Source organism: Schistocerca piceifrons, chromosome 1, assembly GCF_021461385.2.
Source record: "Schistocerca piceifrons isolate TAMUIC-IGC-003096 chromosome 1, iqSchPice1.1, whole genome shotgun sequence".
NCBI classification, from domain to species: domain Eukaryota; kingdom Metazoa; phylum Arthropoda; class Insecta; order Orthoptera; family Acrididae; genus Schistocerca; species Schistocerca piceifrons.
The window spans coordinates 322,306,750-322,322,159 of record NC_060138.1 but is presented as its reverse complement, the minus strand read 5'-3'; positions in this window follow the sequence as shown (position 1 = coordinate 322,322,159).

The window sequence follows — 15,410 nt, the reverse complement described above, 5'->3', positions numbered from 1 at the left end:
GTGCGTAAGGAAATTATGAAATCAGCCTAAAATAATGCAGTCACATATTCACTTAAAGACATGATAGTTCTTTTTGCTCTGGTGTACAACACAACTGAACAAAACCACCAACAGATGATATTTTTAAACAGCGTGCACGTTAAATAAGATATATTCATAGTTTCACTGCTTTTGTGCGTGAAGTTATACATAGCGCCAAGTTTAGGCATGATTTCGAAAAGAAAGACGGCAATTGCATATCTTCAAAGTTTGCAAACTTATTACTCACTTTTAAAATACTAAAATGAGGAAGACACAACCGCTTTCGAGTGACGTTCGGCTGAACCCGGAAATCAGTCACGTGACGTCTTATGCTCTTCAGTTTTGAGAAGATTCGCCGTATTTCGTTGTTTCCTTATTATAATTTGCGCTTTATGACAGTGTGCTGTTTCAGGGCAACGGTGCACTGAAGGTTTATCACAAACACGCCACTCTAGCTAAAATTTGATACAATCAAATGTCAGTTAGGGACACGTCATTGGTAAAGGTCCTTAGGAGATTCTAAGTCCAACGATGATAATTTACGAAACTATAACCGATCACTGTGGTCTTCTTTTTTAAGCTTCGCGTTTGTAACACACACTAGGACTTTCTTATTCAAGTAACAGCATTATATTCTGCCTAATTCGATGTTATCTTTACATAACAGCGTTCTCTATCACGAATGAGCTTCTTCGATTTGATTTCATTCGAATTACAAAACGAAAGGTGAAACAGCCATCAGTTGCATTTATATTCTTTCTTGTCACAAATTATTTACCTTCTGTTCAGAATATTTCGCTATTTCAAACGGTGTGGTTAGGCGGGAATCTAACTGCTGCGAGTGAAATGAGCAGCAATGACGTTTATATTGTCGCATGCCACAACTACTTGGCCGTTTATTTCCGAATATGTTGCAATTTCTGAGAGTGTGGATAGAAAGGAACCTAGGAGCACAGTTTGAATTTCTATGAATGAAACGAGCAGCAACTATATTTATAATCTTGTTTGTTACTAATATTTATCTGCCATCGAATCCTTAACAGCACTTTCATAAATTTGGTGGTGAAAACTGCACCACACAACAAGCAACTGACGTCACGTGACCAGTTTCGAACGCCAGTTGCACGCAGCAGTACTTCCTCACTTTCGTCACTTGTACATAATGACTCCCGAAAGTATGTCAGATAACAGACAATGTGGCACTGCAGAGAGCGCTGAATGTAGTGTCATAGCCTCTCTATCACACACATACATTACTAGATTGGCAATGGCGCCTCTTTTACTAAAGTAACGTGGCAGCGTCAAATAATTCGTGTGTGCCACTACCACGATTTTCTGAAATAAAATTAAGCTCTACGACGTGGTCTAAACAAGATCTGCAGTTGAGCTAATATTTGGATACTAGCTGAGTTCAATACACATATGAAAAAGTAACGTCAAGTTACATACACATTTTACTATTGTACAGGGCACTACCTACTGTAGTTGAATAGTTTGGCTCGAGCCCCCACGTCCTATGGCACGAAAATATATATTTTCGTTACACTCAACACTCAGCTTAATTGAGCCCCTCAGAGATGTGGCTGGTCTCAATGTTTGGCTACGTTTTTCGTCATAGGGTGCCAGCTTACACTTGTCGTAAACTCAATTTTCAAGCTGAAATATAAAAAAAAAACAATGCAGGCAGGTGTTGCGGTGAAATTTATAAATATTGCGTCACTCACGTTGATTTATAATTTGAACAAGTAGTTTATTTCTATTTTTCCACGAAAGTCATAAATATTGCAGTGAACACATGGTGCATAATGGGGCGGTCACTCTGTTGTAGAAATAATTCAAAAGCCAAGATCGCTTAAATACTGTTTACTGGATAACCGGTTTCAACACACTAAAGGTGCCATCAACGGATCCGAATGTAGATTCTAATTATAAATCATTTGGATAGAGTCGAGCAGCAGTCATGTACCAAATAGTTTTATCTTGTGACTTCGGTTTTACGTGTTTTTTGATTTTTTGTGACAATGATTTTATATCAGCTGGTCTGCCTGATGTATCGTTATATCCAAATGGTTTATAAATGTTAATCTACATTCAGATCCAATGATGGCACCTTTAGTGTGTTGAAAGCGGTTGGCCGGCCGGTGTGGCCGTGCGGTTCTAGGCGCTTCAGTCTGGAACCGCGTGATCGCTACGGTCGCAGGTTCGAATCCTGCCTCGGGCATGGATGTGTGTGATGTCTTCAGGTTAGTTAGGTTTAATTAGTTCTAAGTTCTAGGCGACTGATGACATTAGAAGTTAAGTCGCATAGTGCTCAGAGCCATTTCAACCATCTTTTTGAAACCGGTTATCCAGTAAACAGTATTTAAGCATCTTGGCTTTTGAATTATATCTAGTCTTCAATACATACACTAAACACTTCAAATGCAGCCTGAGGGGCTTTTACATAAGTGCGGCCGTTAATAACTGATGTTACAACAGTTCACTATAAAATTCATATGTCGCGATCACGACACTCGACAGTCTGTTCACAGTTCAAAAAATGCGCTGTTGTCTGCTGTCCTAATCCACTGCACTGCGTTGAAGTTGATAGTTTTCGATCGTCGCTACATACATACTTGTCCCCGAAAGTGGCTACCAACTCACTACTACCCCGGCACGTCTGGCTCTTAGCGTCGCTCAAAACCAACTCCCCTGTCGTCAAAGATGGCCGATCTACGCACCCTCGAATCGACTGCCTAACTCAAAACAAGGTTTGACAAAAATAATTACCCACATTCTAAAAGGAAACACAAAAACACATATGATACATTGAAAAACATGGAAAATTTCCGCGATATAACAATTTAAGGTCCAGTTTCCTGTATTTACCACATTTTTTCACAAACAGTATTCTTGTGGTATGATATTGCTTTTCCCGGATTTTTGATACTAAACATAAATAAACAAAGAAAAATACATGCTTAATCACTCATTTACCTCTTTAAACTTTAGAATTCTGCCGCTAGTTTCGTCTCTTTAAATTTATTTCTTACCAAAAACAGTGTTTCTCTCTGTAGAATCTCATATTCCGACCTCTCATTCAAAAATGGTACATATTCAGCTAAACCGGCTATGATTGCTCGACGCAGTTCTACTAGTCGCATCCGTAGATACGTTGTTTATATTAATCGGTCAAAGCAATGCCAAAATATTAGCTTTTGAACTTTCATAAACTTACAGTTTTTAAGAGGACAATAACTTTTAACTATTATATATTTTACTGGAGCTTCTAGATAATGTAGCTTACATATTTCTCTCTCCATGAGTGCCAACTCGCACCTCTGAGTCACTCTTAGTTTTGTTTTTCAATTTTTCTCTGGCATATAAATTCCTCCAAGCGCGAAAACACGACCATACGTGCCCCTGCGAAGCGCTCGGACTTTCCAAGGCCGCGTAAGGCTAGCTGCTCGCCACGGCCCCACAGCAATCGCCGGCCACGTGCTCTGCGGCGGGAAACGGCCGCTCTAACCTCCCTCCACAACTTGTACGCTAACAATTTAAATCAGACTGTAGTTTTCGTAAGAACATTCAAATGAATAAAGGCACCTTTTATCAGCGACATGTAGCACGTTCTACTTGCAGGGGCACTTTGATAACGAGCACACTATTCGAAGAAAAGCCTTACGTAGGGTTCAGATGCAAAAAAGCGCAAATGGCTCTGAGCACTATGGGACTTAACATCTATGGTCATCAGTCCCCTAGAACTTAGAACTACTTAAACCTAACTAACCTAAGGACATCACACAACACCCAGTCATCACGAGGCAGAGAAAATCCCTGACGAACTGAGACAATATTCCACACTGAAGTCAGGGGCGGCTCGCACCTTCACACTACATGTTACCTCCCAAATGGGAAGATTTTGATGATATATTTATTCTAAAGTATTTCCTCCCACGAGGTTGATTCAAAAGTTTCCCAAATTTTAATTTAGTCCTACGTGTCTCCTTTTCATACTTCACGAGTCGGAGTAGCAGCGAGCTGAATGGTATGGTCACTTGTTGGTGAGCATACTCCCAGTCTTTTGGTTTCGTGAGTTTGCAGTTTCGAGGTAGCTGACCTGAAGTACGTGCTTATGAGTATAAAGTTTAAGTTAAACTTGTGAAAACCGCTGCTGCAACGAAACAAACATTGAAGCCCGCTTCTAGAGACGATTTACACCAGACACAGACACACGGTGGTACAAATGTTCCAGGAACGTGAGAACATTGGCTGATGGTGACGACCGTTCCTATCGGTCGTCAACTGGCGTCACACCGGAAGATGTTCAGGAAGTGGGGGGTCTGATTCTGCAGAATCGTAGAAAGACCATCAAAGATATGTGCAAGACATTGCGAACAACTTGTGCTACATGCGAAAGGACTCTTTCAGAAGAACTGAACATGAGAAGGATTGCACCGAAGTTTGTTAGAACGATTATTGCGCTTTAGTGTTCAGCGAACTTAAACAACTACCCGAACACGATCCAAACACAGATTCAACGGTCCTCACTGATGGCGATATTTGGATCTATGGCTATTATCCTGAAAATGAGCAACAGTCGTAACAGCGAAAGAGTTCTTTTTGAATTTGCCAAACGATACCTTGACAAATCAAGAGTATAAAGTCTTTGTTTATATGTTCTTCCTTGTTTTATATCGATGGAATTATTTATCAACAGTTCCTGCCTCGTGGATAAACAATCAATAAAGTGTTCCACAGCAATGATCTAAGACGGTTGAGAAAGAATATAAGAAGGAAATGTTCACAGAAGTAGCGTACGAACGAGTAAGTACACCTTCATCATGCGCGGTCAGATATAGCTTACATTATAAAGGACTTTTTTTACCAAAACAGTATTACAGACCTTTCCACCCACCGTACTTACTACTTTTGTTACTTTTGTTCCCATATGACTTCTTCGTCTTCCCCAAGATTAGCAAGCTGGGTTCTATTGGAGTGTGTTTCAGTAAAGTTTTCAGAGATGAGAGTGAAGGACCTCCTGTTTCATTGGAATGCAGAGCTTTAGTAGCTAGAATGCTTGGAGCAAACTATGAGATGAAACGACTTTTACAGGAGTTGATTATTACACGTTTATTCAAGAAAATGATTACACAAAGGTCCTATGAACATGTGACCGGAAATGCATCGTTGCCACGGTAGATGGCGCTCATGAACGACAGCTCCACTGACGACGTGCCATGTATTGCTTGTGTGTTGCAAGCTGTGTGACTGACGCAGTGTGCTTTAAGCAGCAGAATGGTCCGGTATTCATGTCGGGAACAAGCCTAGATGGTGCTTGTGTAGGGCCAAGCAGGTGGAAGAGGTCGAGAGGCAGTGTAGTCCTCCAAATCTTGTGCGCACAGTCCGTCGCCTCCCTGCACATTCGTCTGTCTGAAAGACCCCATGACCATTGGCTGTATAAAAACACCATCTCGACTTATTCCGACATGAATACGGGACCATTCTGTTGTCTACAGTACGCTGTGTCAGTCACACAGTCTGCAACACTCAAGGAACTCACTGCAAGTGTTCAGACGAACTTAAATTCGTCAGCGCCGTTTGCCGTGGTAAACGTTGCATTTCTGGACACATGTTCATAGGACATTTGGTTAAACAGAACCTAATTTAAATTGATGTGAATGTAACTGGTTTTTATATTAAATGTGCTACTGAAGTAAAATAATTATCAGGCGCCAATCAAAATTTCCACTAACCTCGCGTCTTGATAACGTTGTTGCAGATTTCTCAAAAGCTCAACAGCAAACAGCAAGCGGTCAGCGGCTAAGCTAGATTGCTGTTTCTAAACACATATTCGAACTGTTGTATGCGGTAATAATGATAAACAGTGAGGTGGGGAGGGTAACTATCGCCATGAAATGATATTCCAGGACAATGATTTTAGAATGAAGTACGTATTCAAAAAGGTAAGAGTAAAACTTGGCGTGATCTTCACACATAACGTTGGTCTGAAACAGCACTACTCTTAACAAAGTGAACAATGATTTAAAAGGGGTACAATGTTCGCAGAGAAGTTCTATAAAAATCAAACAGCTTCATCAATTAATGTGTTAATTCACGACCCAGGAAAGAGGGGTGGTCTTTCTCTCGGCTCTGAGCGAAGTAACTAGGTGACAATAATCATTCATAGCTGCGCGATGCTACAATCTTACCTCAAACTTCTCTTCCAAAATAATAACATTACTCAAAATTTATATTCTTTCGTTTTCCAATATATACGTCGTATTCATCCTTGCGGCCTTTACAGTATATCTTACTTCATCTAACAGATACAATCACAAATCATCACGTCCATCACCTACCACACTTCAACTGAGAATGTATCAAGCTTTATGTCTGCACAGTATTGCCATGTAGCATTTTTCATTCTTCCAACCACGTTTTCTCCGTTTCCTTAAGGGAGCAACTACTTCAGCCAAGGCTGCTACAAGTTTGTCACTTAAAGGTCTTCTACATCTGTCGTAATAAAATGGATTGTTAATAATATAAACAGGATCGTAAGTTCTCTTTCTGTCTAACTTTCGAGGTTTATTTTCCTTTTAGGTGTCAGTTTGATTTTAATTTTTGACGGGCAGTGGTGAGAATCAATATTGACGCCACGAAGGACTTTAATATTATAGATTTCCTTATGAAATTTCCGATCCATGGCCACATGATCTATCTGAAACTCTCCTAGCTCGATGTTGGGACATTTAGAAGTCATTAATTTATGTGGTCTTCTTTTAAACCTTTTTGTCTCCAAAGCCAACCCATATGTAGTACAAAATTCAGTTCACCGTTCTCCACTCCTATTTGTAAGTTTATGCGCAGGTGCGCAGGCCATCGCCCAACACACTTCTAATTTCTTCTCTCGCTTTGTCTTCGCATTAAAATCTTCACGTGCAATTTTAATGTTAGTATCCAACGGGTCAATTTAATCCCACAATTTTTCTGTTCCATCCTTATCGTTTCTATTTTTAACATTAGGTGGACATGAACATATATCAGTGCGTAGATGTTATTTTCCACCTTAATTGTTACCAATGCCCTTTGTGGGGAATTGGATGAAAAAATCCTCGATGGAATCCAATATTCTATTCTGTATCAAGAAACCCACCTCGAACTGGGGAATGTTTTCTATTGCCGTTTCTCCTGGTAATCCTTTGTAACGCCGATATCCTCGTAAATCGGTCGGGTCCTGATCAGTATTACCTAACTCTTGAAGGGCTGTGTTAACTACGTTGTGTTAATCTAAGATATCTGTTAAGTGTTTCAAATTACCGACTTTTCTTAAAGAATTGATCAATCATTAATTAAAATTCCAGATGTGATCAGGAAAGGTGATTAATGGAATACGGAAGGATGAAAAATGAGATTGATGGGATGTGTGTTTGGTCCGCGAGAGCTATTTTATTTCGCTCAAGTCTATCAGCAAAGCTAGTAGGATGCTTCTGTATGCCACCTGAGACACGACACTTAGGTGTACACCTCTCCTCCTATTACTTATGTGTGTCATATAGAGACAGCGTAACTGTTTGTCTTCTACCGTAAGTCAAACTCTAATTGCGTCATCTCTCTCAGAAATGAGGGCTGGATGCATTTTCTTTGAATAAAAATAAAGAAAATTCTCACTGCTTGGTAGTTCTTAAGTTAGATCTAGTAAGGCAACATATTTTTTTCGACCAGTTTCTGTTCAAAAATGCTGAATTTGTTGTGGGATATTGTGGAATGTTCTTGCTTCAGTCCCCACAGTTTCATGGAGCTCCGATAAATGACGGTGCTAACGTGGCCTATCAAAACGGCGTCCTTAACAAAGGTGTATTCCAGGCACAGAGCTGTCATTGACAGCACCGTAGATATTCATAGGCGCTTGTGGAATGTCTGTGAACAGAATGTCTGTGAACAGCACGGCGAGTCGTCGGGCGCGGCGTCTGCGATGACCGCAACAGGGTCGCGCAAACCCGTCCTGTCTCAAACATGCCAGCCAACCGCACACAGTTGTGACTACTGCAATGTTGGAACGGGCGCACACTCTCATTCGTGGTGATCGACTGATCACAATCAAACACCTCGTTGCTGAGCTGGTCGTCTCTGTTGGTAGTGCTGACACACTCGTCCACCAGTTAGAATACTGAACGGTGTGTGCCCGCTGGGTTCCTCATAGCCAAACAGAAGACCACGAAGACCAACGAAGGACTATCTATGCGAAATTGTTTGTGCGTTACGATACTGATCGAGAAAATTTTCTGGCGTACATCGTCACAGGCAATGAAGTATGGTTCATCACTTCGAACTGGAAACGAAACGGCAGTCCATGGAGTGATTCTCTGTTCTCCAAACGAAAGATTCAAAGCCGTACCCTCCACCGATAAAGTCATGGCAACGGTCTTTTGGGAATATGAAGGGATTACTGTGTTTGATGTCCTCCCTCCTCATAGTGCAACGATAAACTGCGTGTATTGTGCTACCCTTAGAAAATTGAAGAAATGACTCCAGCTTGTACTAGGGCCATTAGGAAAGCAAGGTAAAATCCGATTAAGTTTTACACAGATGTGTTGGGCAGTGTCTGTAGTATGGTTCAAAAAATGGTTCAAATGGCTCTGAGCACTATGGGACTAAACATCTGTGGTCATCAGTCCCCTAGAACTTAGAACTACTTAAACCTAACTAACCTAAGGACATCACACACATCCATGCCCGAGGCAGGATTCGAACCTGTGACCGTAGCGGTTGCTCGGTTCCAGACTATAGCGCCTAGAACCGGTCTGTAGTATGCCCGTCGATCGTGTCACGTCGCTCTTTCAAGTTCTGAGCGCACAGTGACCACGTAAAGATGCCTACAAAACAGTGTCTCCCGCCAAGTGGGAGGGGTCTGGTGAGAGATTTCGCCTGAAGCTATACAGCCCACATAACGTGACTGTCATGTGAATCCTTCTTCACGACAATTATCGTTCGCGCTCTGCAGGGGCAATGAAGATGCTCCTGCGACGTTTTCGACGGGAAGTGTTTGATTACCAACAATACAGCTCGAAATTGGCTCCCACTGAGTTTCGTCTCTGCTCACATGAACCGCTGACTATGAAGACAAAAATTTGGCACAGACAATGAGCTGAAGACCAGCGTAGAGATTTGGCAGAAAGCACAGGCGGGGGCCTTCTATGAGTAGGCAGTGGAAGGTTGGTACAACGCTACAACAAATGTCTAACTCTGAGCGGCGTCTATGCTGAGAAGCAGACGGAATGTCTAGCTAACTCTTTCGAATAAAACATCTTTTACTTTCACAGTGGTATCCATTTCCCGAGCGATCGTACCTTACCTTCTGAATGAATCTCGTACGTTGGCACAAAAATGCAAACCAATTTCTCCTTCTCTGTGACAACGCAAGGCCTCACACAAGTTAGCGCACTAGAGAAGAGTTCAAAAACCTTCGTTGGAGTGTTCTTCCTCATCCAACCTACAGATCGGATCTCTCAGCTTCCGGCTAACATTCGTTTTGCTCAATGAAGGATGCATTCCGCGGGAAACAGTAGGTGGATGATGAGAAGGAAACTGATGCAGCAAGACCTTAGCTCCAACTTCTACTAGAAGAGCGGTACCATGCGAGTAAGGTGGCGTAAGCCCATCGCATTAAGTGGTGGTCATGTTGAAAAACAGAGTTTTGTAGCCAGGAGAGTGGGAATTAATATGCTGTACTGGAATCCTGAATAAAATCAACTTTGTTTCAGGAAAATTGTGTTGCATTACTTATTGAACGCCCCTCATACCACATAATGCTATTATTCACTAACATTCCAGTTTCAGACAATGTTGTCGAAACTTTATACGTATCGTCTCTCCGTAGCCTGAGTTCCATCTCCAATCACGAATTCAGTATCAGCTCCATTCACATTCAGTCTTCCTACGGTGACGATGTTGGTTTCCTTCAGCATGTCGAATGGTCAATCGAATGATGCCTTGTTAATAAGCTCTTTGTATGACGATTTTGATGGCGCTCTAATGGTGTTGTGCACTATTATTCAGTGGCTGTGCCTCTCCTTTCTAGGATTTTCCCGTTTTTTTTTTTTTTTTTTGTGCCGCCTGTTCACTTCGAACTGTCCCTTCTAAAATCTAAGAAGCGAACGCACTTCTTTGGTCCCTGCGACCGCTGGCAGTGTGGTATTGTTATCGCTCTCTGTCACCTTCATCGTGCCTATGATATCCGATAATGCCGCAATCTTATCATGTATTTGTCTGTTGTCTTCCGCCCCAGTCTGCTTCAATTGTTCTACTTGCTGTTCCAGTGCGTGAATCGCTTGGCTGTTGTCCGCTACTGTGTTGCTAACGGACGTGGGACAATGCGTTTCCGCCTCCTGAAACCTGGAGAGTACCTGCTGGCGTTCCCTTTGGCATTCTTCTCTCAGCGCTTGGAAATTCCTAAGTAGCTGTTCCGTGCTCTCTTTCGATTCCGCATCGCGCCTCCACTTGCCCTGTTCTAAGGCTTGCAGACGATCATTGATTTGTTCAAATGTACGGCCTAATTCTTTCATAATATCACTTTTTATTTCACTTGCCAGAATGTTTATTCTTTGTGAGATATCATCGGACACTCTCTGCATCGAGTTGTCGACTTTATTTGTCTGCTGGATTAGTTTTTCATCTATTTGTTCGCCTAGCTCGTGGATCGATTTTTCAGATTTCTGCGTCATTTGTTCACCTAGCTCTCGGATCGATTTTTCAGATTTCTGCGTCATTTGTTCGCCTAGCGCTCGGATCGATTTTTCAGATTTCTCTGCGTTTTCTTTGCTTTGTTGCAATAAGGCTTTCATGAGTTCTGCCAAATCAACTTGGTTAGTTGGAGGCAAATTAATTTCTGGCTCTTATGTGAACCCGTTCGTCCTGTTTCGCATTTCCTCTGAAGTATTCCCCAATGCATTTTTGGAACCGTCCGACGCATTGATATTCGAAATCAAATTATCCCCTTGGTCCATGTTACTTAAGTTGTTGGACCGCCTACATTTAGCTTGGTTACGTGTCTGCATTAGTTCAATTTATACCCGGTACACAACACACTAATCAGAATAAATGTATCTCCCAAAAATTACGACAGTCACACAAAAGGTACCCAACCTAGTACGCACGTTCTCACAAGCAAAACAAATTTATATCTTTGATCGAAGTCAGTGCAATTTACAAGCGAGAAAAAAAACACATACATATAAAACACATAAATATAGAAAACAAAACAAGACAACCAACACAACAACGCTCAACAACGCCGTGAATCTTTTGAAAGTCTGCTCAAAAACAACGCAGAAGTTGTTTGAGCCCTGCAGGGAAAAAAATTAAGATTATACAACGCTCGCAATCTAACATTTCAGAGATTCCAGAGCCTAGCGGAATCGCAGAACAGGGTCGCCATGTGTAATGTTGTTGCATTAATTTGATATGAAAGCGGTGCTAATAGACAATAAAAGTGGGTTAAAAGCTGTGAGCTGTCTGGGGAAGTTTACCTTGCATTACTGAGCAACTGTTTCACCAGGTATCCAGTCTAGCTTACCAAATTTGCAACCAGACTAACATTAATTATAATCTTTTAATTGTCATATGACAACAGGTGATATATATATATATATATATATATACATATATATATATATATATATATATGTATATATATATATAAGATAATTTAAATAAAAAGAAATAAATCAGTTTATATTTGGAAATTTATTTTAACATTGATCACTGAAATTTGAGCATATTAAATTTGATTCATAACTAAACTGGTGCCTTATTTAGGATTGTGAAAATGTGAGTTTGTAATCTTATGGAACACATCAAATAGGGAGCCAAGATTGGGAGACTACATACAACACTGCATTCATAAAATAACACACGAAGAACGTTGAAACATATGCAAGAGGAAATTAACCACAACCAACCGATTCAATTTTCACCCAAAGAAGTTACGTTCGTAGCGCAATCCTGTCCGTCATGAAATTACCACACACTAGTATACTAAATTCACACTAACTCTCTGTGAAATCTTCCCAAAAAGAATAGCTGAGGGCTACTTTGATGCTTACACCACATGCTTCACGTGGTCATCTTGGTTTACACAAAGAGTGTAACTCCACAATAATTTTGATAATTAAAATAAATTACATCGAAACGCAATTTACAAAAGAAAAACCTCGAATGGTTACTATCCTCTTACTATTAACCTGATGGGTCAAACAACTGTATAAGCACGTGGTACCAGTCTCACAAAGTACACCCCACGTGGGTTGAACATAAATAAAAGTTGCTATATTGAAAAATATTGTCAAGACGAGACGTTATAATCTCACGCACATTCGGATTTAAGATTGATGATCTTATTTAGAGTTACTGATCAACACGTGGTTCCACTTTACTCACAAAGTAGTGACAAAGCAACTACTGGAAGATATTCTGAACTTCACACTCGAAATACACTGCGTTGCAATTTAAGGTAACATTAGATATTTGAGAGCTAAACCTGAAATAAAGGTGATTAAATTTTCATTTAGGCTGAACTTAAGAAATCCATTGTCCTACGGACTTAGCAGACACGCGCTTAGCCGGAGATCTTACCACTTCAGACGCTCGCCACGGACAGACTGACCTGGGCTCCTACCTGAGGGGTGCCTCACAAATACAAACGGAAGTGACCAGAGAGGCAGCTTCCTATACCAACATGACAAGGGACGGACAGGCCCATACTAAGAATAGAAACCTCTCTGCTTTTAGAAAGCGTAGCTACCTGTTCCGACGTTGGTGCTACTGTTCTCTAGCAGACAGGCTTGTCTGCTACCCTTAAGCATGCAACTAGAAATACATTTGCTCATTCATTCTCTCACACAGAAGGGAAGGGGGATGACAGTATCTTATCATATACAGTATATAAAAGAAAGCGGATGTAGGTTCTGTATGAGACTGTGTGACATGAATTACATATAAACTGTGTTTTAAAGTGTAGTAGTGTGACAGATCGTTCTTGTTTATGTGTACAAGTAACACGTTCCACTACTCAGTCTCCTCCCAGATAGTCAGAAACGCCACAGTAAATTTAGAAGATGAATTTATGCCGTAAATGACAACAGATTTAATAAATTAACATGAAAGGAATCCAACAGAGACCTTTCACACTTTAATATGGATAGACCTCGACGACGTATTTAGAAAGTGGTAGAAACGTTGCGAACAGAGTCTTCTCTTCCAATGGAATTACTTTGAAGGTGATCTTGCTGAATAAAGTTTAGGTAAAACGTAAAAATATACCACCTCATATCATCGTATATTTTCACCCGCGTCAATTTTCGGTATAAATTATGACTCATCCAGTGTATATTACATTTCCTAATGCAGCAGCCTCCCTAATGTACGGCGCATAAGTAACCGAAAAACAGGGATAATCGAAATTACACATTTTTTCACTGATTTACGTAACGTGCTACTTATCTTATTTCAAAGATCACTACATTACTTACGTGTTACTCGGAACCGGGATGTTAATCTCGTTTGTCAATGTTGGAGGCAGAGGATGGCAAGATGCTCTTTCTGTCGATTGTTGATAATCCTTCGTGTGATCTCGGGTCTGTTTACAACGTCTTTTCGTGAAATAAAGATAAGAGCAAGCAATATACAGGTTGACCATTCTAAGAACGAATGATCTCGGAAATTTTACAGTAATGCACACCGTGGTGCGTAACTCCTCTCTTGCAGTATCTGCTAATATAAACATCTCCATGACGCTTTCCCGCTTACTAAATGAACCTGTGAAAAAATGCTCTAGTCTTCTTTGGATCTTCTCTACTTCCTTGATCAGTACAATCAGGTACAGATCCCGGACTGACGACCAATACTGACGTTGACGTTTCGTTGAACGAAGGTTTTGTAACCTACCTCCTTCGTAGATGGACTACGTTACCTAAGGATTTTTCCAATGAATTTCAGTCTGATACATGTGTTAGATGCGATTAGTTTTACACAGTCGTCCCGCTTCAAATTGCTCTATAGTTTTACACAGTCGTCCCGCTTCAAACTGCTCTATAAACATACCCTTAGATAGCTAACTGATGTGTCTGCTTCCAATTATTGTTCTGCAACCGCGTAACAGTACAATAACGGATCTTTCTGTCTATTTATGCCCAATTCGTTCGTTTTGCTTAGGTCGATAGTCAACTATCAAACTTTGCAATAGGAGGTGAGCCTGCAGAGGTCTTTTCTAGCGTTCTGCCTTCTCTGTATGAAAAAGTATCATCCGCGCAAAATGTCGTCGACGTTCCGATGTTATATACTGATTTTTTTGTACATTTTTAGAAAATTAATGGTCCTGCAACACTCCCTTGCGATATGCACGAAGTTGGTTTTACGTTTGGTGATTTCTCTCCACTAATGACTTAGACTCATCAAAAGTAACTAGACTCATCAAACGTATCTGGACATCCGTATGCGCCGGCCGGAGTGGCCGAGCGGTTCTAGGCGCTTCAGTCTGGAACAGCGAGACCGCTACGGTCGCAGGTTCGAATCCTGCCTCGGGCATGGATGTGTGTGACGTCCTTAGGTTAGTTAGGTTAAAGTAGTTCTAAGTTCTAGGGGACTGAGGACCTCAGAAGTTAAGTCCCATAGTGCTCAGAGCCATCCGTATGCAATGAGGAACTGATCACTAGGTGTCACGAAAGGCAGACCCGCCACTATAAAAGGAACACGTGTTACTCGTGGGAAAACTTTTTCGTGGCCTTATCCCGTGCCTTCTCGGAACCGGCATGTTAATCTCGTTTGTCATTGTTAGAGGCAGTCGTGTTGTCAGCAGTGCAGTAGAGAAGCAGTTAACAGCGAGTCGGCGCGCAGAGCTCGGTGGCTTCGGACGTGGGCTAGCCATTGGACGTCAACTGAGTAACAGATCCATCAGGGACAGCTCCTCAAGTAAACTGTTGATGATGTGATTGTGAAGTAGAAACGCGAGGGAACAACCACAGATAAACCAAGTTCAGGCAAACATCGCTTACTGACGGACAGGGACCTTCGAGCATTGCGGAAGGTTGGTGCAAAAAATCGCATGAAATCGTAGGAAGGAATCGCCTGTGAGCTCCAAAGTGCTACCATCAGTCCAGCTGACAGTTACGAAGAATGGGGTACAGTGGTCCAGCAGTTCATCATGAGCCACATATTTCTGTAATCATTGCTAAGCGACGTTTGAGATGATGTAAAGAGCAACGCCACTAGAGACTGGATGACTGGCAACGAGTGATTTGGAGTGATGAATCACGCTATACGCTCTGGAAATCAGATGAAAAAGTTTGGGTTTGTAGACTGCCTGGAGAACATTACCTGCCATCATGTGTAGTGCCAACAGTGGAGAACGAAAG